The following is a 26,732-nucleotide window of genomic DNA, read 5'->3' on the forward strand; positions in this document are numbered from 1 at the left end:
AACAATGTACCTATGTGCTTCAACAAAGAAAGATCAAAGAGAAGCGATAGGAGATGCTATGGATGCAAGGAGAAGGGCCATGAAATTGATTCATGCCCCCACATGAAGAATCAAGGCCTTGCACGATCAAGAAAGATGACCATCAAAAAGGATGAAAGCAAAAGGCAAATGCATTGCAAGGACAAGCATCGCATTTGCTACAATTGCCGTGAAAAAGGTCATCTATTCAAGGTTTGTCCAAAGGGTAAAACTCCTAAGCCTAACTTGTCAATACATTCAAATATGCTTAGGAGACCCAAATTTGACTCTTGTGCTAGAAAGGTGATGAGTTCACCACATTCTAGGACCAAGGCTATTTGGGTGCCTAAGTCCTTATTGGCTAACCTTGATGGACCTATCATGAGATGGGTACCAAAATGTACTTAATAAGTTTTGCAGGTACCCAGAGATGATATGAAGCTTTGGGGTGCTTGAGCGGTTTAACTCAATTCTTATCTCAAGTTATCAATCTTACATTGTCTATCATTTAAGATTGACCCAAAGATGAATTGAGTTGTTATATCACTAACTTCATATTCTTCTCTAGCAAGAACTTGTGTTGTAGGGAATAAGGATTAACCTTTGTAGGAATCAAGCAAAAGGCCTACAACCAAGTGATATCCAAAGGATGGTAACAATTAACTCTTAAGTGCACATTGCTTTTAATTGGTATATTCCTTTGTGTCTTTTGTAGCCACATAGGAAAAATGAAGCACTTGAGAATGAACTTAAAAGATTTTACCTTGCTTTGGAAAGGATCTAATTATATGGTAGATTGCAACTTCATATTTTTATATTGTGACAATCTACATGCTCTAAATTGATTGTATGTATCTTGTGGCATATTTCAAGTTATTCATCATATTATTGCCATAACCTAGACATAAAGAGTATTATCCCATGTTCTTAAATGAATAGAGTGCTAAGTAAGAAATTCAAATTCTTAAAGCACTTACCAAAAGGGAAATTCTCTATATGACTAGAGTTGTGAGACTAATGTTTTTATCTAAGTGATTTATGTAGTTTCACAACATGAGAATGTGTTTCTCAAATGGAGTGTGCCATTCAATCTATGCGTACATTTTAAAATTTGAAATGAGGTTTATTGTGAAAAAAAATTATTTTAAAATTCATTCCAAGCTCAACTGGTTTGACCAGCTGAACTTTCTAGTTCAGCTGGGGAGACCAGCTGAACTTCTGAGTTGAACTTCAGCTCGACTGGTATTCACCAGGAAACCCCCTGGCTGAAATCGGTTGAACCGGTGTCCAGGACCGGTTGAACCGATCTGGTGCAGTCTGAGCCGCTGGCGCCCGTCAATCTGACCGTTTGACTGACCGCGTCAGCCCCCTTTTTCAGACGCCTTTTCAGACTGCGCTAGTACCTTTTTCAGGCGTCAGGTCTCCTTTTGCAGCACTTTTTCAGTCATTTTTTTGTCGCGTTAGGTCACCTTTTCAGAAACCTGTGCAGTACCTTTTCAGCTTTATTTTTGCAGACTTTTACTGTTTCATTTGGTATGTGACCAATAATTGTTCCTTTCAAGTGGCATTCTTTCAATTGGTAATAATCTATTTTATGAAAAAAATGTCAATATGAAAGTTAAATTCTTCTTGGCTTAAATTTGTAAATTGGTGCATAATATTAATTCACTCATCCATGTGCATTAATTTAAAAGGAATTTAATTTATGCCTTTATGTCTCATAAATGATGGTTTGTTTGCCATTCATATATAGATATCATCATTCATTAAATACTTCCTTGGACTACTAATACCTCTTTTCAAAGTGTTTTATCAACTAGTTTTAAAAGGAAAAGGAGATAACAAAAAGGGAAGTCTCCACAAATGATGAAAAGAAGAATACTAAGGTGACACCACCACAGATAGTAAGATATGTCAAATTGGTATAACAAATGGTACGTTCTATATGGTGGTAAGTATTCTTAGGCATAAGTTAATTCATTGCAAATTTATCATGCCTTGAACAATATATGTAATGTACTCCTCATGAGTCTCTTAACTGAATTGAAAGTGCATATGGTAAGTCATTCAAATACTTGATGCACATATCTAGTGGGAGAACATTATATATCTTGTGTCGTAGAGAATAAGTTTCCCTTGAGTAAGTTATACTAAGACAATCCAAAATGGTAAATTTGTATCTCATTCATATGGATTGTAATCTTTGTTTTCTAAATAGCTACTCTTGATGCAGTTTAAAATTTCCTTATCGTTAAATCTAAAAGTGCATAAGAATTCTTTTTGTTGATATTCATCACATACATATGCACTAACATGGATATGATTTTAAACTGTAAAAGGTACAATTAGTGATCCATACTCTCTAAACTTTGGAAACCTACAAATTGATATCTCAGGAATCTACTTCAATCGGTATCCATATGCTTCACTAGGATTGGATCACTATGTTGTAAATTCCATGCATAACTTGTCTTTATGATATGAATGCTTGTGCGACTAACCTTGATAAGCTAGGTGCACCCAAAGTCAAGGTAGGTTCATCATCAAGAAGGCAACACAACGATGTATTAATAAAAGGAGAAAAGGCTCCTACTCTTAACTCTAGTTTTTATCTATGTGATTAAATATTGACTTGAAACCATGTAAGATGGTTGTCAAGTATATGTGGGTGCCTACACAAAGAGAAAGGCCACAATAAAGATTGTGTGGGTACTCAAGGCTCTTACTACTAATCTCAAAGGACCCAATTCAAATTGGGTACCAAGATATGAGGTTTAAACTTGTTTTGCAGGATCACTCCTTCAATGGATCAAGTTGGGTGCTCGATAATGAATGTATAAATCATCTTTGGAGATAGTAGCAAGGGTGGTAACAACTGAATCTCAAGTGCAAATTATTTTCAAATCTTATCTCTTTTGTGACTTGTGTAGCCACTAAGGGAAAAGAAGCACTTGAGGATATACATCAGTTGTTGATTATGAAATAAAGGTCTAATTGGAAGTTGAATGAATATTATCATATGGTGAACAATCCAAAATTATGTGACATATTCTCTATCTAGTTAATTTGGATTTGATTCTTCTATATTAGACACACACCATAATATGGATTAAGTCATCCCTCTAGGCTTCATTGAATAACCATGCATATTATCCATGTCATTCAAAATATATTGTGCATAAGGGTTCAAGGAAATTTAGTCCATATTATGAGGTTTCTCTATTTTAGCAACTCGCTTGCCTCCCACATATAAAAGGGTTGCTAAATAAGAAACTAGTGCTTGTGCTACTAATGCCATCTCTTGTGTTGAGTTTATCCATAGAAAATCTATGTTAAGAGATGGTGCTTGTTTTAAATTGTATAAATCACAAGCTTAAAGGATACTATTCAACTAAAGTAAGAAGAAATTGATAAGAGGCCAAGGTATGAAAACTTCCTCTCCTTCAGTTGTTTTAGTATTCTATCCTTAGTGGGATGTACCATAGTATAGGTTAAATTTCCTTGCAATATAAAATGTTCAATAGTGCATATAACTTTGACATCAACTATATGTGTGCACTAATTTAAAGGAATTTAATCTATCCTTTTGGGTTTCAAGAATGATTATTCATTTTCCATCCACATATAAGGATTATCATTTGTGAAACCCTCCCTTGTGTTTCTAATGCTCTCTTTTCTAAGTGTTTCAATAAGGTCTTTCCAAGTGCTTTCAAGATGGATTCAAAATCTACGGATATATGAGTCTTGGTTCTTTCAATCATTGAGTTTCAATGGGTCTCATATCAAGTATGATCGAACTAAGCAAAGATGAATAAAGTTCAAGATCACTTGGTTGGATGAAATCATAAAAGAAAATAAAGCACCGTCATTCAAAAAGGGAGTTACACTTTTTGTCAACCAAATAATGAAGATGTAGTGACATATTTATATGATATCCTTCATTATGAGGTTTGAGGTTCATCTTAGCATGCTTTACCCTTTAGGATTTCAATTGATATACTTTTAGTTCTTAAACTTTCAATTGGTTTGATTTTCATCATCTATGTAAAGCATGTTATGTTAAACCAAGATATTGCGCAAACTTCACCTTTAACCTCGTATTGTTGATGTGCATGAGTGTACTTTGTGTACTCTTGCATGCACAAATTGAGGAAGAGTTTAGCCTATATCTTGTGAGGCTAATGCTTTCTTCAAGTTCATGTTTTGTAGTCTCACACCTTGGAGAACATCAAATGAGGATGAGTGGTTCCAAGGAAATGATCAAATATTTACCACATGTCACCCCATGGATTAGTTCTATTGGGGAACAATATGTGTTCTCTAGCATAAATTCAATTGTTTCAAATATATTATGCCTTGACCAAGATATATGATGAACTCCTCTAAGAATCTTAATTGATTCAAGTGCATGTTACAAGTAATTCGAGTACTTGATGTATACATTTAGAGGGAGCTCACTCTATATCTTGTGTCCTTAAAGACTAACATTTTCTTTTAGTGAATTTGTGTAGTTCTTTGAAGAGAATGAGTTTCTCTTGATCATTTAAAGAGGATAAGTTTCTCTTTGAAATGTCAAGCCTATCAAAAGCTAAGATAGAAATTCATGATTATAATGAAGACCATATGTCATAGAACAAAGGTTCAAGTTGTAGAACTTAATCCCCTGGCCTCACAAGTCCAAGTGCATAAGTCTATTATGTGTGTAGTCTCAAATTAGAAAGGAATCTTCAAGCAAAGACAATCGCTTCCACTGAAAATTTGATGGGTATCAAAGATTCTTTGCTCCAATAAATGTATCTTCTATACATTTCATAAGAGAATGAGTTTCTCTTGTATATGCTACTCCAACGTCATCTAAAAATGGTAAATATGTATCACATCCTTTTGGATTGCAAATGTCTGAAGTAGCATAGCTTATAGATTCTCCTGTCTCGAACTTAATTGATTAAATAGTGCACATGTTTCTTATGTTGCATGATTATGTTCAAATGATACTCCTTTTATGCCAATGGTACTTTAAGTTGCAAATAAGTACTCTCAACAGATATCAATTAAATTCATATATATGTGTGCACTAAAACTTGAGGAGAACTTAGTGCAATATGCTATTAGTGATCTGCTTATCTATCAAATTGTATCAATTGGTGTTTTTCAATTGATATTTTTCATACATGATCACTAGTTGCATAATCCATACTTGTGCAATTTTCATGTTGCCTCTTGTTATAATAAGAAAATGCTAAGTGACATCTAGACTCCAGGTATCAAGATTTATCTTTCATTTAGTATGACTATATTCATTTGATATCTTGGACCTATGTCACAATTATGCCAACAAGAGCTTGCAAATGAATTATAAATCCAACACAAGTCTGGAAACCCCTTGAAAAGGTAAAACGCAAAGGTACATCACTTATGACACTTATCCATTACCTTTGTGCCATCTAAGGACCCTCTTCATGATAGTGTGTTAACATCTTGCTTAATCATAATTTCTACCCTTTATATTCTTTGTATCCTTTTTGGAGATTTATGACAAAGGGGGAGAAATTTTGTATTAAAGCTTACCTTTAGTCTTATGTAACTAAGTGTTAGAAGACTTTTAAAAAGGGGAGAAATAATTAACAAAAGGGGAATCATAAGAAAAACATAAGATGTAGAAAATTGGTAAGTGCATTCTTTGTCATGAGCATCACGTTCATTTTATGACACACTGCACTCCATGAATAGTATGATATAAGTTATCTCCATACTTTGACCTAAATATGTGCTTTTGGCATTTGAGTACAAAAGTGTTATTTTCTGAAATGCACATATTTAGGGGGAGGAAACTATATCATAGGATTCAAAATCTTATTTATCAAATCTTATGTAAGCTTTAAATGTGTTGTCATCAATCACCAAAAAGGGGGAGATTGAAAGTGCATTCATCCCTTTTGTGAGTTTTGGTGATTTGGATAACAACACATTTAAAGGTCTAACAAGTTTGCTAAGTGTTGAACAGGAAATTCAGTATGATGAACATACTTGAATAGTGTATAATGATCAGTGAACAAGGTTCAACACAAGGTCAAATAACTAGTGAGACAATGCAAATGGATATAATATGGTCTCTATATTGGTTTGAATATATGGACAAGTCCTAAGAAATCACTATGCATAAATATGATCATAGTAGAGGTTGAAGTGATTAAGAGGAATGGTCAAGCTAAAGTGAATAAGATATGAGGAATCGTGAATTGGCTAGACCATATTATTATTAGTCCATATATGAATATATGAGAATCAAACTAGAGCTTGATTAATCTTAACAGTTATATCCAGAAGACATTCAAGCAAGGTTCACAATATTGAAGAAATGATTCTCTCAATGGATGCTCAAAATGATGTGACTCAAGAATGGCTTGATAGGGTGAAGATAGCAAGGAAAGGGCTTCGAGGAACTAAGCGAAGGTGAAGGCCAAGCGACGACTTGTAGACCGAGGTACCATGGCTAAGGTGAAGAAGAGAGTACTTGCACTAAGTCGATGAACTAATCAGCTATGAAGAGTTATAACATGTTGATGCATCAGTAAGGTGACTTGAAGCCATGATTTGAACTCATATAAGGTGATATGGTACAAGTCACAGGGTTTGATTTGAGTTTGCTTCAAAACGTGAGACAAAGATGTTTGTGATCCTTATGAAGCAATGCCATGGAGAAATCACACATGAGACACCAATGACTCAAGGAGTTTACTTCATTATATTTTATTTAACTTGAGTATAGGAATCGTCGTACTATAAAGGGGGATCCAAAAAGAAGGTTGGTGTTTGCCAAAAGCTCAAACCTCTCTATTCAAAAGCTATTTTTGAAAAGCAAAAATCTCTTTAACGTTCTATGGTTGACCATGGTTAGGGTTGAGAAACCTAGAGTGTTCTTGCTGAAAAGCAGCTGAACTTCTTCAACTGCAGCTGAGCTTTCCAGCTGAACTTGACTTCAGCTGAGTTGAGCTTCTTCAGCTGCAGCTGAGCTTTTCAGCTGAGCTGAACTTCAGCTGAGTTGAGCTTTCTCAACTTCAGCTGAACTCAACTTCAGTTGTGAACCTCTTTGACCATACACCAGCTGAACTTGCCTCCGGGCAGTTGAGCTGGGGTTTTCTCTCCTAAACTCACTGGTCAAGACCAGTTGAACTGGTCCTGAGGGGCAGTTCAGCTGGTCTCTGACCCCTCTGACCTCTGATCTGCAATCTGGCAGTCAGACTGGCAATCAGGGGTGGTTCAACCGCCCCCCTGGGCGGTTCAACCGGTGTTGGTCAACTTTGACCAGTCTGTGGTCAGTCTGCGCGTCAGTCTGCCAGTCAGACTGGCAGACAGGCTGCCAGGACTGCCAGGGGCGGTTCAACCGGTCTCAGGCAGAAAAATCTGCCCAACGGCTAGTTTTGAGCTCCACCTATATATACTACCTCCTACCTCTCTCCCCACAGCAGTGAGCACTATTTGAACTCCATTTCTAACCCAAGAAACACCTCCCTCTCTCTCTCACACATCTCTTGCCTCTCCCATTTCAAATCTTTGGAGAGAAATCTTTGAGTGAGTTTGAGAGCTACGGTTTTGTGCTTCATCTCCACATCTCTCTTGCTTTTCTTCATTCGAGCTTTGGTACTACATCGAGTTCTTTGTGGATTCATTACTCTTGGAGATTCTAGCTCCTAGACGACTAGGTGTCTCTTGTGAGTCTCCAAATCTTGTGGAAGACCACAAGAAAGTTTGTATTACCCACCCGTTTGAGCAAAGATTAGTGTGTGAGCTTGACCTTTGTGGTAGGCAAAGGGAGGATTAGGGTTGAAAGAGACCCGGCTCTTTGTGGGCGCCTCAACGAGGAAGTAGGGCACCTTTTTGTGGTGTGACCGAACCTCGGGATAAATCTTGTGTCTCTTGTGTTCTTGCTCATTGTGTTTGTTAGTGTTCTTCGTTCTCTCACCATTCTGTGGAAGATTGTTTATATCTTTTTGGTGTGTGGATTTTGAGAAGTGCCCTTCTCTGATCTACTACTTTGAACCCTGTGGATCATTTAGAACATCTCATTTCCAAAGTTAACTGGGTGAATTTCGAGATCAATTCAGTTTTACCCAGTTTGCTTCTAGTTTTTGTTGAAAAAGTTTTAACTTGCGTATTCACCCCCCCTCTAGGCAACTTTCATCTTTCTTGGTAGAAAAATTTTCCGAGGAAAATTTTGACGCGGAGGGGGTTCCCCCCTTCTAGCCCCCGAGGGAGGGTCGGGCTTTGCCGAGGCAAGGCTGATCCTTCCTTGATGGTTAGACTTTATTTATGTATGTAAAGAAAACGAGGTATATGAACGACTCGAAACATCTTAGGCTATGTTCGGTTAGGCCTTTCCCGGCCGGGATCAAGTCCAGATCCCCGTGGATCACCCACTCCTGGAAAGAATCCCGGGTCGCAAGAAATCGGTGTTCGGTTAAGCCCCGCGTGAGCTGTATCCCGGCCGAGCCCGGCGTTTCCTCGTCACCTTGACCAGGGAACGACGCCCGGTCTCTAGGACGTGGAAAATATCCCGTCGAGCGCACGCGAAGCAGATGCGAGACAACACGCGTGAAGGCAAGCTGCGGCGGCGATAGCGACAGTGGCTAAGACACGGGATTCCTCTCCGGCGTGGATCTCCTCTGGCGCTCATCTTCTCACTGGTATTCTTCTTCCTCCCTATCTGGTTCTATCGCACCTAGGCCGTTTAGGGTTCTTGGTTCTTGCGTCTGCGTTTAGGGTCTTGGTTCTTGTGTCTCTTCGTGGATCTAAAGTATTTGGGAGATTAGGTTCTTGCACCTGCTATCATTCTCCACGAGTTCGTTCTTGCGCCATCAAGCGCTATTTTCTTCTATAGTTGAAAATTCCCTCGTGTGTGGAGCCGAGGTGAGTGGTGGCTCATATCGCTTTCTGTGGGTCAGGTAGGGGACAGTCCTGGACTTCTAATTTTGGGTTTGTTTCCGTGCAGATTTCTTCACTTGGATACGAATTTTCACACTACTTCGCTGAATTAAATCTTCAGGCTTTTCTCTCCTGTAGCAAATCTTTAGGCTTTTCGATTCAAAATTTAAAACCCCGTCAGATCCGTGCTTGCGGTGCTCGCCATAAATTGAACCTGACAGTAGCAAAAGGAAGTGTTGGATATTGTGATAGCACAGACAAAATTAGTTGCCAGACCTCGAAATCACTTAACTAATGCACATGATATCACCTCCAAAAGGTGGACTAAACTTAATGCAACGCGTAAAACTTTAAAATTCTGTTTTTTAGAGGTGTATCTGTTTGGGAATAGCCTCAAGAGAGACTGATCATCATTTCCTTTCAAACCCAGCTATATTTACACCAATTCATGTGAACAGAGACAAGTTTCCTATTGCTCCACCTACCTATACATCATGCTACTCCACCCCACCCACCCCCACGACAGAGTTCAAGTTCACATTCAAATAGTAATGTACTCAACTAGGTAATGCTGTGATTTTATCATCTGCATTTACACATAACTGCCATTCAAATAGTACACATGTTGCTGCATCTGCACCTCACCACTCTAGGGAAATCCTCTTCACATTATGCACATATAGAAGCTCGCCTTTTCACCTGTAGTTAAAGCTCAAAAAACCTGATAACAATATGATCATCAGGCTCAGTTTCTTCACTGTCACAAAGTGCTCCACCCACAGATCAGATAAGGTGCATGATATTCAGTTTGCTGCCCAAAGCATTTAGTGTTTTTAAATTCTTCACACAAAAAATGTACCATGTCGGTTTCAAAGTTCATGAAAAAATATGCAAGACAGTACTAGTAGTTTGAATGCACAACACTCGCTTGGGTTTTCTACTGTATCCGCAGAGGATGTCGCTTTGTTTCATGCAGTAACCGGTGGAATGGAAATGTGCATATATATGTTTATAGCTCATTTCAGACTCAACTGAACTTGAGATGTCTATTTATATCTGGTACAACAAATAGTATTGTGAATAGCTCTTAGTTGAAGATGAGATGTTTAGATATCTTACTTGGTTCATTGGAAATTAATTTATATAGTGTTCCTACTGCATGTTGTTTCTATTTTCTAGGTGTGGCTACTGGAGACTCTCCTCATTTGGTGATATTTTCTTTTGGAGCATGACTGGGCATGGGTGGGCACGGCATTGTGGCGACATCAGAAGAACATATGCTGCTAGTCCTGATGTAGATAACTGACTGTGCAGGGCCAGATGTGAGCAGACTAGGGGAAAACTTGACATTTGCTTGGTTTTATTTCATCTGGGTTGAAACTTGAAATAGTTCCTTGAGATTTGGATCAACTTTGCTTCCCGTTGAGTACCTGCTATCACAATTTGAATTTGGTTTTTTATTCATGAACACTTCATTTTTTGGGTTTCCTTGTAGACAAACGTAGGGAGATGCTACTTTTTTTTAGAGAAGTGATCATGGACCAAATCCTATAGATCGTTTTGGTTAGTTTTTCTTGATACTAGAGACATTTTTTGTCTGCTTGCATGTTTCAGTTTGAGTACTACTAGTGGCTGGACTTGTTTCAGTTTCAGATTACCAGGGACACTTCTTTTAGTTTCGGAATTCAGAGAAACTTATTTCAGTTTTAGAATTCAGAGAAGTGTCTTTCAGTTTCAGGATTCAGAATATAAGGGACACTTCGCTCATCCATTGAAAGCCAAGTGGTCGGACTTGCACCTTTTGTTTCCTTTTAAATTCTGTTGTATATGGCAGGGATTAACCGAATGGACTTTTTGAGATATGGATTAAATCATAAAGGGATTAAATCCCTAAGGGGATTAAGTGGAAGGGAGGGATCCACTCAATCCCTCTCTGGATTAGATCCACTTAGGGAAGTAATCCCTTGCAAACGAACATGCCCTTAAGGGTAGAAGCGACGTAGCTGTTGGATGTTCCAAGCGTTGCTGTAGACCTCGTCTTGATCGTTGGCCAGCTTGTATGTTCCGGGCTTCAAAATCTTGGCGATGATTAACGGCCCTTCCCAGGGAGGAGTAAGCTTGTGGCGTCCTCGGGCGTCTTGTCGCAACCGAAGTACCAAGTCTCCCACTTGGAAGCCTCGGGACCGAACCCTTCGGGCGTGGTAGCGTCGCAGAGACTGCTGATACCGCGCCGAGTGTAGTAAGGCCACGTCCCGAGCCTCTTCCAGCTGGTCCAATGAATCTTCTCGGCTGGTCTGGTTGCTTCGATCGTCGTACACCTTTGTCCTCGGGGAACCGTATTCTAAGTCTGTGGGTAAGATAGCCTCGGCCCCATAGACTAGAAAGAACGGCGAGAAACCCGTGGCTCGGCTCGGCGTCGTCCTCAGACTCCAGACCACCGAGGGTAGCTCTTTCATCCACCGCTTGCCAAACTTGTTGAGGTCGTTGTAGATCCTCGGTTTAAGTCCCTGCAGAATCATACCGTTGGCACGCTCCACCTGCCCATTCGTCATGGGGTGAGCTACGGCGGCTCAGTCCACACGGATGTGGTGGTCCTCGCAGAAGTCCAGGAACTTCTTCCCAGTGAACTACATGCCATTGTCGGTGATGATGGAGTTCGGGACCCCAAAGCGATGGATGATGTTTGTGAAGAACGCCACCGCCTGCTCGGACCTGATGCTGGTTAAGGGTCGGACCTCGATCCACTTGGAGAATTTGTCGATGGCGACCAGCAGGTGCGAGAAGCCCCCGGGCGCCTTCTACAAGGGACCGACGAGGTCCAGACCCCACATGGCAAACAGCTAGGTGATGGGTATTGTCTGCAGGGCCTGAGCGGGCAGGTGCGTCTGTCTCGCGTAGAACTGACACCCTTAGTAGGAGCGTACAATCCTAGTGGCGTCGGCCACCGCGGTCGGCCAGTAGAAACCTTGTTGGAAGGCGTTTCTCACGAGGGCTCGAGGTGCTGCGTGGTGACCGCAAGCCTACAAGTGTAACTCTTGCAACAGCTCTTGTCCTTCGACGACGGATATGCATCGTTGGAGAATGCCCGAGGGGCTGCGGTGGTAGAGCTCCTTTTCATCACCCAGTAAGACGAACGACTTGGCGCGCCGAGCCAGTCGCCGAACTTCGGCCTTGTCGAGGGGTAGCTCTCCTCGGTGGAGGTATTGTAGGTACGGGGTCTGCCAGTTCAGGTTTGGCGTGACCCCATTCCGCTCCCCCTCGATGCGCAGGGCCTCACCCTCGGCGGCCGAGGGTACCTCGGGCTGGGCCGAGGCCTCCTTGGGCTTGGGCGTGTCGTCGATCTTGACGGAGGGTTGATGTATGTCTCTGCAGAAGACGTTCGGGGGAACCGTCGTCCGCCCCGAGGCTATTTTAGCCAGCTCATCCGCAGTCTCGTTGTACCATCGAGCGATGTGGTTGAGCTCCAGCCCGTAGAACTTGTCTTCCAGGCGCCGAACTTCGTCTCAATAGGCCTCCATCTTCCGGTCGCGGCAGTGGGAGTTCTTCATGACTTGGTCAATGACAAGCTACGAGTCGCCACGAGCGTTGAGGCGTCGAACCCCTAGCTCGACGGCAATGCGCAGCTCGTTAACCAAATCCTCGTACTCGGCCACGTTGTTTGATGCCGGAAAATGGAGGCGCAGCACGTAACACACATGTTTCTCGAGGGGTGAGATGAAGAGCAGGCCTGCACCTGCTCCTGTTTTCATCAGCGACCCATCGACGTACATGGTCCAAAGTTCGGGTTGGATCGGAGCTGTTGGCAATTGGGTGTCGACCCATTCAGCTAGGAAGTCCGCCAAGGATTGAGATTTTATGGCCTTCCGAGGAGCGAATGAAATTGTCTCGCCCATGAGTTCCATCGCGCACTTTGCTATCCTACCCGAGGCCTCTCGTCATTGGATGATCTCCCCTAGAGGGAAGGATGACACCACAGTCACCGGATGAGACTCGAAGTAGTGTCGCAATTTTCGCCGCGTCAGAATTACTGCGTACAGTAGCTTCTGGATTTGTGGGTAGCGGATCTTGGTCTCGGATAGCACTTCGCTGATGAAGTAGACCGGCCTCTGGACGAGCAGTGCATGCCCTTCTTCTCGTCTCTCGACTACGATCGCGGCGCTGACCACCTGAGTGGTTGCGGCTACGTAGATCAAGAGGGCTTCTCCCGCAGCGGGGGGCACCAAGATGGGCGCGTTTGTAAGGAGCGCCTTTAAGTTTCCGAGGGCTTCCTCGGCCTCGGGGGTCCAAGTGAAACGCTCGGCCTTCCTTAAGAGGCGGTACAAGGGTAGGCCTTTTTCGCTGAGGCGCGAGATGAAGCGGCTCAGAGCCGCAAGGCATCCCATGACCCTTTGTACTCCTTTCAAATCTTTGATAGGCCCCATGTTGGTGATGGCAACGATTTTCTCCGGGTTGGCCTCGATGCGCCGCTCGGAGATGATGAACCCTAGGAGCATGCCTCGGGGGACTCCGAAGACACACTTCTCGGGATTGAGTTTCATGCCTTTCGCTCTCAGACACTTGAATGTCGTTTCAAGGTCGGAGAGGAGGTCGGAGGCTTTCCTCGTCTTGACAACGATGTCATCGACGTAAGCCTCGACCGTTCGGCTGATGTGCTCTCCGAACACGTGGTTTATGCACCTTTGGTATGTTGCACTTGCATTCCTCAAGCCAAATGGCATGGTAGTATAACAGTACATGCCAAAAGGTGTGATGAAAGAAGTCGCGAGCTGGTCGGACTCTTTCATCTTGATTTGGTGATAACCTGAATAGACGTTGAGGAATGACAGGGTTTCGCACCCAGCAGTGGAGTCCACAATTTGATCGATGCGAGGCAGAGGGTAGGGAACCTTCGGACATGCTTTGTTTATACCAGTGTAGTCTACGCACATCCTCCATTTCCCACCTTTTTTCTTTACAAGCACAGGGTTAGCTAACCATTCGGGATGGAATACCTCTTTGATGAACCCTGCAGCCATCAGCTTGTGGATCTCCTCGCCTATGACTCTGCGCTTTTCTTCGTCGAAACGGCGCAGAGGCTGCTTCACGGGTCGGGCACCGGCTCGGATATCCAGTGAGTGCTCGGCAACATCCCTCGGTATGTCGGGCATGTCCGAGGGACTCCACGCAAAAACTTCGGCGTTTGCACGGAGAAAGTCGACGAGCACTGCTTCCTATTTGGGGTCGAGCTCGGAGCCGATCCGGACTTTCTTGTCGGCGTCGTTGCTGGGGTCGAGAGGGACGAACTTAACCGCCTCAGCCGGTTCGAAGTTGCCGGCATGGCGCTTCGCATCAGGCACCTCCTTGGAGAGGCACTCCAGGTCGGCAATGAGGGCCTCAGACTCAGCGAGGGCCTCAACGTACTCCACACACTCCATGTCGCATTTATACGCGTGTCGGTACGTGGATCCGACGGTGATGACCCTGTTGGGACCTGGCATCTTGAGCTTGAGGTACGTGTAGTTGGGGACGGCCATGAACTTGGCGTAGCACGGTCTCCCCAGCACCGCGTGGTAGGTCCCTCAGAACCCGACCACCTCGAACATGAGGGTTTCCCTGTGGAAGTTGGAGGGAGTTCCAAAGCAGACGGGCAAATCGAGTTGTCCAAGGGGCAGGACACGCTTTCCGGGGACGATCCCGCGAAAGGGCGCCGTGTCGGCCCGGATCGTGGATAGATCGATCTCCAAGAGCCCGAGGGTCTCGGCGTAGATGATGTTGAGGCTGCTGCCTCCGTCCATGAGGACCTTGGTGAGCCAGGCGTTGCCAATGATGGGGTCGACAACGAGCGGGTACCTTCCTGGGCTCGGCACGCAGTCGGGGTGGTCGCATTGGTCGAAGGTGATGGGCATGTCAGACCAGTCTAGGTAGACTGGCGCCACCACCTTCACCGAGCAGACCTCCTGGCGCTCCTGCTTGTGGTGCCGAGCCGAGGTGTTCGCCACTTGCCCACCGTAGATCATGAAGCAGCCGTGGATCTCGGGGAACTCCTCTTCCTTGTCGCCCTCTTTGTTGTTGTTGTCTTGGCCTTTGCCATCTCCCGCTGGGGGCCCGGCCTTATGGAAGTAGCGGCGAAGCATGACGCATTCCTCAAGGGTGTGCTTGACGGGACCCTGGTGATAGGGGCATGACTCCTTGAGCATCTTGTCGAACAGGTTGGCCCCTCCGGGAGGCTTCCGTGGGTTCTTGTGCTCGACAGCAGCGACGAGATCCGCGTCAGCGGCATCGCGCTTTGCTTGCGCCTTCTTCTTGGCCTTCTTCTTCGTGCCACGCTGGGCGGACACCTCGGGGACGTCTTCCTGTTGCCTTCCCTGAGGCTGCTTGTCCTTCCAGAAGATGGCCTCTACCGCCTCCTGACCAGAGGCGAACTTGGTGGCGATGTCCATCAACTCGCTCGCCTTGGTGGGAGTCTTGCGCCCCAGTTTGCTCACCAGGTCTCGGCATGTGGTGCCGACGAGGAACGCCCCGATGACATCCGAGTCGGTGATGTTAGGTAGCTCGATGTGCTGCTTTGAAAACCGTCGGATGTACTCTCGCAGGGATTCCCCTAGCTACTGGCGGCAGCTTCGGAGATCCCACGAGTTCCCAGGGCGCACGTACGTGCCCTGGAAATTTCTAGCGAAAGCCTTGACTAGGTCGTCCTAGTTGGAGATCTGCGCGGGAGGCAGATGCTCCAGCCAGGCCCGGGCAGCATCGGAGAGGAACAGGGGAAGGTTGTGGATGATGAGGTTGTCGTCGTCCGTCCCTCCCAGCTGGCATGCCAGCCGGTAGTCCGCAAGCCACAACTCCGGCCTTGTCTCCCCCGAGTACTTGGTGATGGTAGTCGGGGCCTAGAACTGAGCTGGGAACGGCGCCCGTCGTATGGCCCGACTGAAGGCTTGCGGTCCTGGTGGTTCGGGCGAGGGACTCCGATCCTCCTCACTGTCGTAGCGTCCTCCGCACCTAGGGTGGTAGCCTCGGCGCACCCTCTCGTTGAGGCGGGCTCGACGGTTGCGATGGTGTGGCTCGTCGCCGAGGTGACCCGAGGCTGCAGGTGTCCCATCCCGCGTGCGGCCGGTGTGGATTGAGGCCTCCCGCATGAGTCGGGAAGTCGTTGCGCGATGCTCTAGGGGGCACCCTTGCCTTCGAGAGGCAGAGCTTTCGGCCCGTCGGACCGCAACATCCTCCAGGAGATTCTTGAGTTCTCCCTGGATACGCCGCCCCTCGGTGGTGGATGGCTCTAGCATTGCTCGGAGTAGTATTGCCGCTGCAGCTAGATTCTGGCCGACCCCGCTAGAGGCCGGGGGCAGACTTGCCCTGGCATCGTCAACGATACGGCTTTGGACGTCCCGAGCCCGATGACACGCTTCTCCGGTGAGTGCTCGGCCTGCCCACTCCTGCTCGATGTTTTGCTGGAGCTACACAAGTTGCCCTGCTTCCTCGTCGAGCTTGGCCTACATCTCGCGGATTTGCTCGAGTTGTGTGTCCTGACCCCCCGCAGGGACTGGGACCACAGCTAGCTCCCGCGGGATGTCAACGCGAGAAGCATGCACAGGGGGATCATCATCCTCCGGCATACCACGGTGGTTGCCTTCATCGCGATCCCCCAGATCGACGTGGAAACATTCGCGACTTGGGCCACAACCCTCGTCGCCAAGGCTGTGGCCATCATCAGAGCAACCGGAGAGGCAGTAGTCACATGCGGACATGAAGCCTCGCATGACACTGGGATCACTGAGCCCGGAGAAATCCCAACCGGAGTCGGGGTCGTCTTCTTCCTCGGAACCCGGGGGCCCGTAGGTTGAGACGGTCGTCAATCGGTCCCAGGATGACCACATATGGTACCCCGGAAGGTTAGGGTATGCCTTTATGAAAGCGCTCACCAAAGCAGGGTCGCTTGGTGGATCGAAGCTGAATCTAAAAGGAACAGGGTGGAAAACGGACGGTACCTCTTGGTTGATGGACGGTGGGGAAGTCGTGTCAGGGACGGACTGCACCGTTATCTCAGGTACGAGGCTAACGCCCAACAAGTCCTTCGCGAGAGTGCTGGCGTCATCAGTCCGCTTGGGGTTGGCATGTTGCGGGGAAACGACATCCGTCGTTGTCTCAGGTGCGAGGACAACGCCCGACATATCCCCCGCTGGGGTGTCGGCGTCGTCGACTCGCTCGACAGCCGACGAGGTGCCGCCTCCTGCCTGGCCACGGTTGCCCCGTCTCCTCCTCCTGCGGCGAGGAGGGTGGCAGGGCAAACCCGGATGCTGCTCTTCCACCACGGAGGGAAGACGTCGTCGAGTTCGCCGCCGCCGGGCGAGCTGACGACCGTCATTGTTGCTGTTGCGCTGCGAGGGGAGGAGTACCAAGTCGTAGCTGCCGTCGAGGGACATGAACGCAAGACTCCCGAAGCAGAGCACCGTCTCGGGCTGAAGAGGTTGCTGAAGACTACCCAACTAGAACTCAACGGGAAGTTGTTCGTTAACACGCAGTAGGCCCCTACCTGGCGCGCCAACTGTCGGCGTTTCAGACCCCGGGGGACCCTCAACCGGGCCGACCAGTGAATTTTGTCGCTGCGTGCCCCTGCCCAGATGGGTTGGCGCAAGATGGAACACAAGAGGGAAATGTGGCTCATGTTATCTCGCACTAGGGGGTGCTCGTAGTAGGGGATACAAGCGTTCGCGAGAGAGAGAGAGAGAGAGTGAGCATGTTCATTTTCTCGTCCCTCCGCGCAACCCTCCCGCATGAAGGCCATGGACCTCCCTTTTATAGATGCAAGGAGAGGGTCCAGTTGTACAATGGGGGGTGTAGCTTATGCGCTAATGTGTCTGGCAGAGAAGTGCCTGAGCCCTGTGTACATGCCAACGTGGCTGTCGGAGAGGTGCTAGAGCCCTGCGTACGCGATAACATGGCCGTCGGAGAAGTGCCTGAGCCCTGTAGAAGCACAGCTGGCGATGCTGCTGGGATCCTGCTGACGTCTCCTTGCTTCCGTAGGGGGCTGAGAACCATCGTCGTCATGGACGCACGCGGGGAGCCATCATTACCTGTTACCGGGATGAGCCAGATGGGACGCCGGTCTTGTTCCCTCGTAGCTTGAGCTAGCTAGGGTTAGGGTAATGATGTATCCCCTGTGGCACGGTCGGTCCGAGCCCAAGGTCGGGTGAGGCGGAGACTTCTCCTGAGGCCAAGGCCGGGGTCGGGCGAGCACGTGATCCCCCTGAGGCCGAGGCTGAGGCCGAGTCTTGGGGTCGAGCGAGGCGGAGACCTCCTCCCGAGGCCGAGGCCTAAGGTCGGGCGAGGCGGAGCTTCCTGTTGCGCCCGAGGCTGAACTTGTTGTTGTCAGCCTTGCCCGGGTGGCTGGCACAGCAGTCGGAGCGGGGAGAGCGGCGCTGTTTTCCTATCAGATCGGTCAGTGAAAGGGCGAAGTGACTGCGGTCACTTCGACCTTGCCGACTGAGGCGCGCGTGTCAGGATAAGGTGTCAGGCGATCCTCGCATTGAATGCGCCTGCGATACGGTCGGTTGGTAAGGCGATTTGGCCAAGGTTGCTTCACGACGAAGCCTACCCGAGCTGGGCCTCGGGCGAGCTGAGGGTGCGCCCACTACCTGAGGAGGCCCTCGGGCGAGGCGTGAACTCGTCCAGGACTATGTTCCTGCCTGAGGCCGGGCTCGGGCGAGGCGAGGTTCCGTCCCTTAGGTAGACGAAGCCTTGACTTAAACCGCGCCCATCAGTCTTTGCGGTTTGTGCTGAGGGTGGTTACCAGCCGTGTTTAGGAGTGTTGGGGGTACCCCTAATTACGGTACCCGACACTAAGGGTTTGCCTCATCCAAAGCAATTGCGCGCAACAATGGCCTGCGGCAATGTACTCGGCTTCGGTGGTAGAAAGAGCTACAGAATTTTGCTTCTTTGAAGCCCAAGACACCAGAGATCTTCCCAAGAACTGGCAAGTCCCTGATGTGCTCTTTCTATTAATTTTACACCCTGCCCAATCAGCATTGGAATACCTAATTAAATCAAAAGTGGATCCCCTGGGGTACCAAAGGCCAAACTTAGGAGTATAAACTAAATATCTCAAGATTCGTTTACGGCCATAAGGTGAACTTCCTTAGGATCAGCTTGGAATCTTGCACACATGCATACGGAAAGCATAATATCTGGTCGAGATGCACATAAATAGAGTAAAGATCCTATCATCGATCGGTATACCTTTTGATCTACGGATTTACCTCCCGTGTCGAGGTCGAGATGCCCATTGGTTCCCATGGGTGTCTTGATGGGCTTGGCATCCTTCATCCCAAACTTGGTGAGTATGTCTTGAATGTACTTCGTTTGGCTAATGAAGGTGCCCTCTTGGAGTTGTTTTACTTGAAATCCTAAGAAATACTTCAACTCCCCCATCATAAACATCTCGAATTTTTGAGTCATGATCCTACTAAATTCTTTACATGTAGATTCGTTAGTAGACCCAAATATGATATCATCAACATAAATTTGGCATACAAACAAATCATTTGCAAGTGTTTTAGTAAAGAGAGTAGGATCGGCTTTTCCGACTTTGAAGCCATTAGTGATAAAAAAATCTCTTAGACATTCATACCATTCTCTTGGGGCTTGCTTGAGCCCATAAAGCGCCTTAGAGAGTTTATATACATGGTTAGGATACTCACTATCTTCAAAGCCGGGAGGTTGCTCAACATAGACCTCCTCCTTGATTGGTCCATTGAGGAAGGCACTCTTCACGTCCATTTGATAAAGCTTGAAGCCATGGTAAGTAGCATAGGCAAGTAATATACGAATTGATTCTAGCCTAGCTACGGGTGCATAGGTTTCACCGAAATCCAAACCTTCGACTTGTGAATAACCCTTGGCCACAAGTCGGGCTTTGTTCCTTGTCACCACACCATGCTCATCTTGCTTGTTACGGAAGACCCACTTAGTTCCTACAACATTTTGGATAGGACGTGGAACTAAATGTCATACCTCATTCCTCGTGAAGTTGTTGAGCTCCTCTTGCATTGCCAACACCCAATCCGAATCCCTTAATGCATCTTCTACCCTGTATGGCTCAATAGAAGACATAAAGGAGTAATGTTCACAAAAATGTGCAACACGAGATCGAGTGGTTACCCCCTTATGAATATCACCGAGGATGGAGTTCACGGGGTGATCTCGTTGTATTGCTTGGTGGACTCTTGGGTGAGGCGGTCTTGGACCCTCGTCATCTTCCTTGTCTTGATCATTTGCATCTCCCCCTTTATCATTGTCCTCCTCTTGAGGTGGCTCCTCTTGATCTTCATCATCATCATCTTGAGCTTGATCCTCATCTTGAGTTGGTGGAGATGCTTGCATGGAGGAAGATGGTTGATCTTGTGCATGCGGAGGCTCTTCGGATTCCTTAGGACACACATCCCCAATGGACATGTTCCTAAGCGCGACGCACGGAGCCTCTTCATCATCTAGCTCATCAAGATCAACTTGCTCTACTTGAGAGCCGTTAGTCTCATCAAACACAATGTCACAAGAAACTTCAACTAGTCCAGTGGACTTGTTAAAGACTCTATATGCCCTTGTGTTTGAATCATATCATAGTAAAAAGCCTTCTACAGCCTTAGGAGCAAATTTAGATTTTCTACCTCTTTTAACAAGAATAAAGCATTTGCTACCAAAGACTCTAAAATATGAAACATTGGGCTTTTTACCAGTTAGGAGTTCATACGATGTCTTCTTGAGGATTCAGTGAAGATATAATCGGTTGATGGCGTAGCAAGCGGTGTTGACCGCCTCGGCCCAAAACCGATCCGAAGTCTTGTACTCATCAAACATGGTCCTTGCCATGTCCAATAGAGTTATATTCTTACTCTCCACTACACCATTTTGTTATGGCGTGTAGGGAGAAGAGAACTCATGCTTGATGCCCTCCTCCTCAAGAAAGCTTTCGATTTATGAGTTCTTGAACTCCGTCCCGTTGCCGCTTCTAATCTTTTTGATCCTTAAGCCAAACTCATTTTGAGCCCGTCTCAAGAATCCCTTTAAAGTCTCTTGGGTTTGTGATTTTTCCTGCAAAAAGAACACCCAAGTGAAGCGATAATAATCATCCACAATAACTAGGCAGTACTTACTCCCGCCGATGCTTATGTAAGATATCGGGCCGAATAGGTCCATGTGGAGTAGTTCGAGCGGTCTGTCGGTCGTCATGATGTTCTTGTGTGGATGATGGACACCAACTTGCTTTCCTGCTTGACATGCGCTACAAACCCTGTCTTTCTCAAAATGAACATTGGTTAGTCCCAAAATGTGCTCTCCCTTTAGAAGTTTATGAAGATTCTTCATCCCAACATGGGCTAGTCGGCGGTGCCAGAGCCAACCCATGTTAGTCTTAGCAATTAAGCAAGTGTCGAGTTCAGCTCTATCAAAATCTACTAAGTATAGCTGACCCTCTAACACTCCCTTAAATGCTACTGAATCTTCACTTCTTCTAAAGACAGTAACACCTAAATATGTAAAAACACAATTGTAGCCCATTTTGCATAATTGAGAAACAGAAAGCAAATTGTAATCTAAAGAGTCTACAAGAAAAACATTGGAAATAGAATGGTCAGGTGATATAGCAATTTTACCAAGTCCTTTGACCAAACCTTGATTTCCATCCCCGAAAGAAATAGCTCGTTGGGGATCATGGTTTTTGAAAGGGAATTAGGCTTACACCTAGTTCCTAATTAATTTTGGTGGTTGAATTGCCCAACACAAATAATTGGACTAACTAGTTTGCTCTAGATTATATGTTCTACAGGTGTCAAAGGTTCATCTACAACTATACTAAATCGACTGTCCGGAATACCGTAGATTATTCCGGACAGGAGAAGCTTTTTGAAAAACAGGCCAAGCGCGGACCGTCCGGGCCCTTGCGGCGGACTGTCCGCAACACCATGATGACACTCGGACAGAACCAATGCAAAAATCCAAGTATGCACTACGGACCGTCCGAAGGAAAAGCAAGGACCGTCCGAGACCGTGCGCGGACCGTCCGGGCTCAGGCGCGGACCGTCCGGTAGGTGAGAAACCGAAAAACCCGAAGGTAACGGGTTCAGAAAAATGAATTATAGCGGCCTCGTGGACCGTCCGGGGTGCACGACCGGACCGTCCGCGACTGGCTTTATCTGACATCTGACGACGCATTAAATGCAATATAGCCGTTGATATAGCCGTTACTGCTGACCGTTGCGTTTTCAGCCGTTGATCTACAGGCGCGGACCGTCCGGACCAGGCGGGCGGACCGTCCGCGGTCGGCAGAATGGAGCAACGGCTAGGAAGTGGTTGGTGGCTATAAATACAACCCCAACCACCTCTATTCACTTGACCCAAGCATTCCAACCTTCAACATTCAATACAAGAGCTAGCAATCCATTCCAAGACACATTCAAAGCCTCCATCTCTCCAAGTTTCACAATTGAGAAAAGAGATCATTAGTGATTAGTGACTTGAGAGAGAAAGTGGTCTGTGTGTTATTTGTCACTCTTGTCGCTTGGCTTTTGCAATCGTGCTTTCTTTCAATCTTTCTTGCGATCAACTCAATTGTAACCAAGGCAAGAGACACCAATTGTGTGGTGGTCCTTGCTGGGAAGTTTGTTCCCGTTTGATTGAGAAGAATAAGCTCACTCGGTCCGAGGGACCGTTTGAGAGAGGGAAATGGTTGAAAAAGACCTGGCCTTTGTGGCCTCCTCAACGGAGAGTAGGTTTGCGAGAACCGAACCTCGGTAAAACAAATCCTTGTGTCTCACTTCCATATTCGCTTGCGATTTGTTTTGCACCCTCTCTCGCGGACTCAATTATATTTCTAACGCTAACCCGACTTGTAGTTGTGATTAATTTTGTAAATTTCAGTTTCGCCCTATTCACCCCCCCTCTAGGCGACTTTCATTTGGTATCAGAGCCCGGTGCTTCATTAGAGCCTAACCACTCGAAGTGATGTCGGGAGATCACGCCAAGGAGGAGATGGAGACCGGCGAAAAACCCACTACAAGCCAAGGGAGCACTTCATCGGAAGCGTCCCGCACCAAGAGGAAGGAGAAGAAGAAGGACTCCTCCAAAGGAAAGGAGAAGAGATCTTCTTCACACCACAAAGAGAAGAAGGAGAAATCCTCTTCCCACAAGCCGCATCGGAGTGGGGACAAGAAAAAGAGGATGAGGAAGGTGGTCTACTACGAGACCGATTCTTCATCGGCATCCACCTCCGGCTCCGACGCGGCGTCCGTCACTTCTAAGCGCCAAGAGCGTAAGAAGTATAGTAAGATTCCCCTACGCTCCCTCGCATTTCTAAACATACACCTTTACTTTCCGTCCCATTAGGCAAACCACCAACTTTTGATGGTGAAGATTACGCTAGGTGGAGTGATTTAATGCGATTTCATCTAACCTCGCTCCACAAAAGTATATGGGATGTTGTTGAGTTTGGTGCACAGGTACCATCCGTAGGGGATGAAAACTATGATGAGGATGAAGTAGCCCAAATCGAGCACTTCAACTCCCAAGCCACAACCATACTCCTCGCCTCTCTAAGTAGAGAAGAATATAACAAGGTGCAAGGGTTGAAGAATGCGAAGGAGATTTGGGATCTACTCAAGACCGCGCACGAGGGTGATGAACTCACCAAGATCACCAAGCGGGAAACGATCGAGGGGGAGCTCGGTCGCTTCTGTCTTCGCCAAGGGGAGGAGCCACAAGATATGTACAACCGGCTCAAAACCTTGGTAAACCAAGTGCGCAACCTCGGGAGCAAGAAATGGGATGACCACGAGGTAGTTAAGGTTATTCTTAGATCACTCATCTTCCTTAACCCCACTCAAGTTCAATTAATTCGTGGTAATCCTAGATACACACTAATGACCCCCGAGGAAGTTATCGGGAATTTTGTGAGCTTTGAATGTATGATCAAGGGCTCAAAGAAGATCAACGAGCTTGATGATCCCTCCACATCCGAAGCACAACCAGTGGCTTTCAAGGCGACGGAGGAAAAGAAGGAGGAGTCTACACCAAGTAGACAACCAATCGACGCTTCAAAGCTCGACAACGAGGAGATGGCCTTGATCATCAAAAGCTTTCGCCAAATCCTCAAGCAACGGAAGGGGAAGGATTACAAATCCCGTTCCAAGAAGGTTTGCTACAAGTGTGGTAAGCCCGATCACTTTATTGCTAAATGTCCATTATCAAGTGACAGTGACAGGGATAACGACAAGAAGGGCAAGAGGAGAGAAAAGAAGAGGTACCACAAGAAGAGGGGCGGCGATGCCCACGTATGCCGCAAGTGGGACTCCGACGAGAGCTCCACCGACTCCTCCGACGACGAGGACGCCGCCAACATCGCCGTCACCAAGGGACTCCTCTTCCCCAACGTTGGCCATACGTGCCTCATGGCAAAGGACGGCAAAAGGAAGAAGGTTAAATCTAAATCCTCCACTAGATATGAGTCCTCTTGTGATGACAATGCTAGTGATGAGGAAGATAATTTGCGTATCCTTTTTGCCAACCTTAACATGGAACAAAAAGAAAAACTAAATGAGCTAATTAGTGCCATCCATGAAAAGGATGATCTCTTGGACTCCCAAGAGGACTTCCTAATCAAGGAAAATAAAAAGCATGTTAAGGTTAAGAATGCTTATGCTCTAGAGGTAGAAAAATGTGAGAAATTAACTAGTGAGCTAAGCACATGCCATGACACTATTGCCAACCTCAGAAATGAAAATGCTAATTTATTATCTAAGGTTGATTCTCATGCTTGTAATGGTTCAATTTCAAATTCTAGAGATGATAATGATGATTTACTTGCTAGGATTGAAGAATTGAACATTTCTCTTGCTAGCCTTAGAAATGAAAATGAAAAATTGCTTGCTAAGGCTAAAGATTTTGATGTTTGCAATGTTACTATTTCTAACCTTAGAAGTGAAAACGATATATTACATGCTAAGGTTGTAGAATTAAAATCTTGCAAACCCTCTACATCTACCGTTGAGCACAATTCTATTTGTACTAGATGTAGGGATATTGATGTTAATGCTATTCATGATCACATGACATTAATTAAACAACAAAATGATCATATAGCAAAACTAGATGCTAAAATTGCCGAGCATAACTTAGAGAACGAAAAATTTAAATTTGCTAGAAGTATGCTTTATAATGGGAGACGCCCTGGCATCAAGGATGGCATAGGCTTCCAAAGGGGAGACAATGTCAAACTTAATGCCCCTCCTAAAAGATTGTCTAATTTTGTAAAGGGCAAGGCTCCCATGCCTCAGGATAACTAGGGTTACATTTTGTACCCTGCCGGTTATCCCGAGAGCAAAATTAGGAGGATTCACTCTAGGAAGTCTCACTCTGGCCCTAACCATGCTTTCATGTATAAGGGTGAGACATCTAGCTCTAGGCAACCAACCCATGTTAAGTTGCCTAAGAAGAAAACTCCTAGTGCATCAAATGAGCATGATATTTCCTTTAAAACTTTTGATGCATCATATGTTTTGACTAACAAATCCGGCAAGGTCGTTGCCAAGTATGTTGGGGGCAAACACAAGAGCTCCAAAACTTGTGTTTGGGTCCCCAAAGTTCTTGTTTCTAATGCCAAAGGACCCAAAACCGTTTGGGTACCTAAAATCAAGAACTAAACTTGTTTTGTAGGTTTATGCATCCGGGGGCTCAAGTTGGATCATCGATAGCGGGTGCACAAACCACATGACTGGGGAGAAAAAGATGTTCTCCTCCTACGAGAAAAACCAAGATCCCCAACGAGCGATCACATTCGGGGATGGAAATCAAGGTTTGGTCAAAGGATTGGGTAAAATTGCTATATCACCTGACCATTCTATTTCCAATGTTTTTCTTGTAGATTCATTAGATTACAATTTGCTTTCTGTATCTAAATTATGCAAAATGGGCTACAACTGTCTCTTTACTAATGTAGGTGTCACTGTCTTTAGAAGAAGTGATGATTCAATAGCATTTAAGGGTGTGCTAGAGGGTCAGCTATACTTGGTAGATTTTGATAGAGCTGAACTCGACACATGCTTAATTGCTAAGACTAACATGGGTTGGCTCTGGCACCGCCGACTAGCCCATGTTGGAATGAAGAATCTTCATAAGCTTCTAAAGGGAGAACACATTTTAGGACTAACAAATGTTCATTTTGAGAAAGACAGGATTTGTAGCGCATAACAAGCAGGAAAGCAAGTTGGTGCCAATCATCCACACAAGAACATCATGACGACCGACAGGCCGCTTGAGCTACTCCACATGGATCTATTCGGCCCGATTGCTTACATAAGCATCGGCGGGAGTAAGTATTGTCTTGTAATAGTGGATGATTATTCTCGCTTCACTTGGGTGTTCTTTTTGCAGGAAAAATCTCAAACCCAAGAAACCTTAAAGGGATTCTTGAGACGGGCTCAAAATGAGTTCGGCTTAAGGATCAAGAAAATCAGAAGCGACAACGGGACGGAGTTCAAGAACTCTCAAATCGAAGCCTTCCTTGAGGAAGAGGGCATCAAGCATGAGTTCTCTTCTCCCTACACGCCACAACAAAATGGTGTAGTGGAGAGGAAGAATCGAACTCTATTGGACATGGCAAGGACCATGCTTGATGAGTACAAGACTTCGGATTGGTTTTGGGCCGAGGCGGTCAACACCGCCTGTTACGCCATCAACCGGTTATATCTTCACCGAATCCTCAAGAAGACATCGTATGAACTCCTAACCGGTAAAAAGCCCAATATTTCATACTTTAGAGTCTTTGGTAGCAA

Source organism: Zea mays, chromosome 5 (assembly GCF_902167145.1).
Source record: "Zea mays cultivar B73 chromosome 5, Zm-B73-REFERENCE-NAM-5.0, whole genome shotgun sequence".
Taxonomy (NCBI): domain Eukaryota; kingdom Viridiplantae; phylum Streptophyta; class Magnoliopsida; order Poales; family Poaceae; genus Zea; species Zea mays.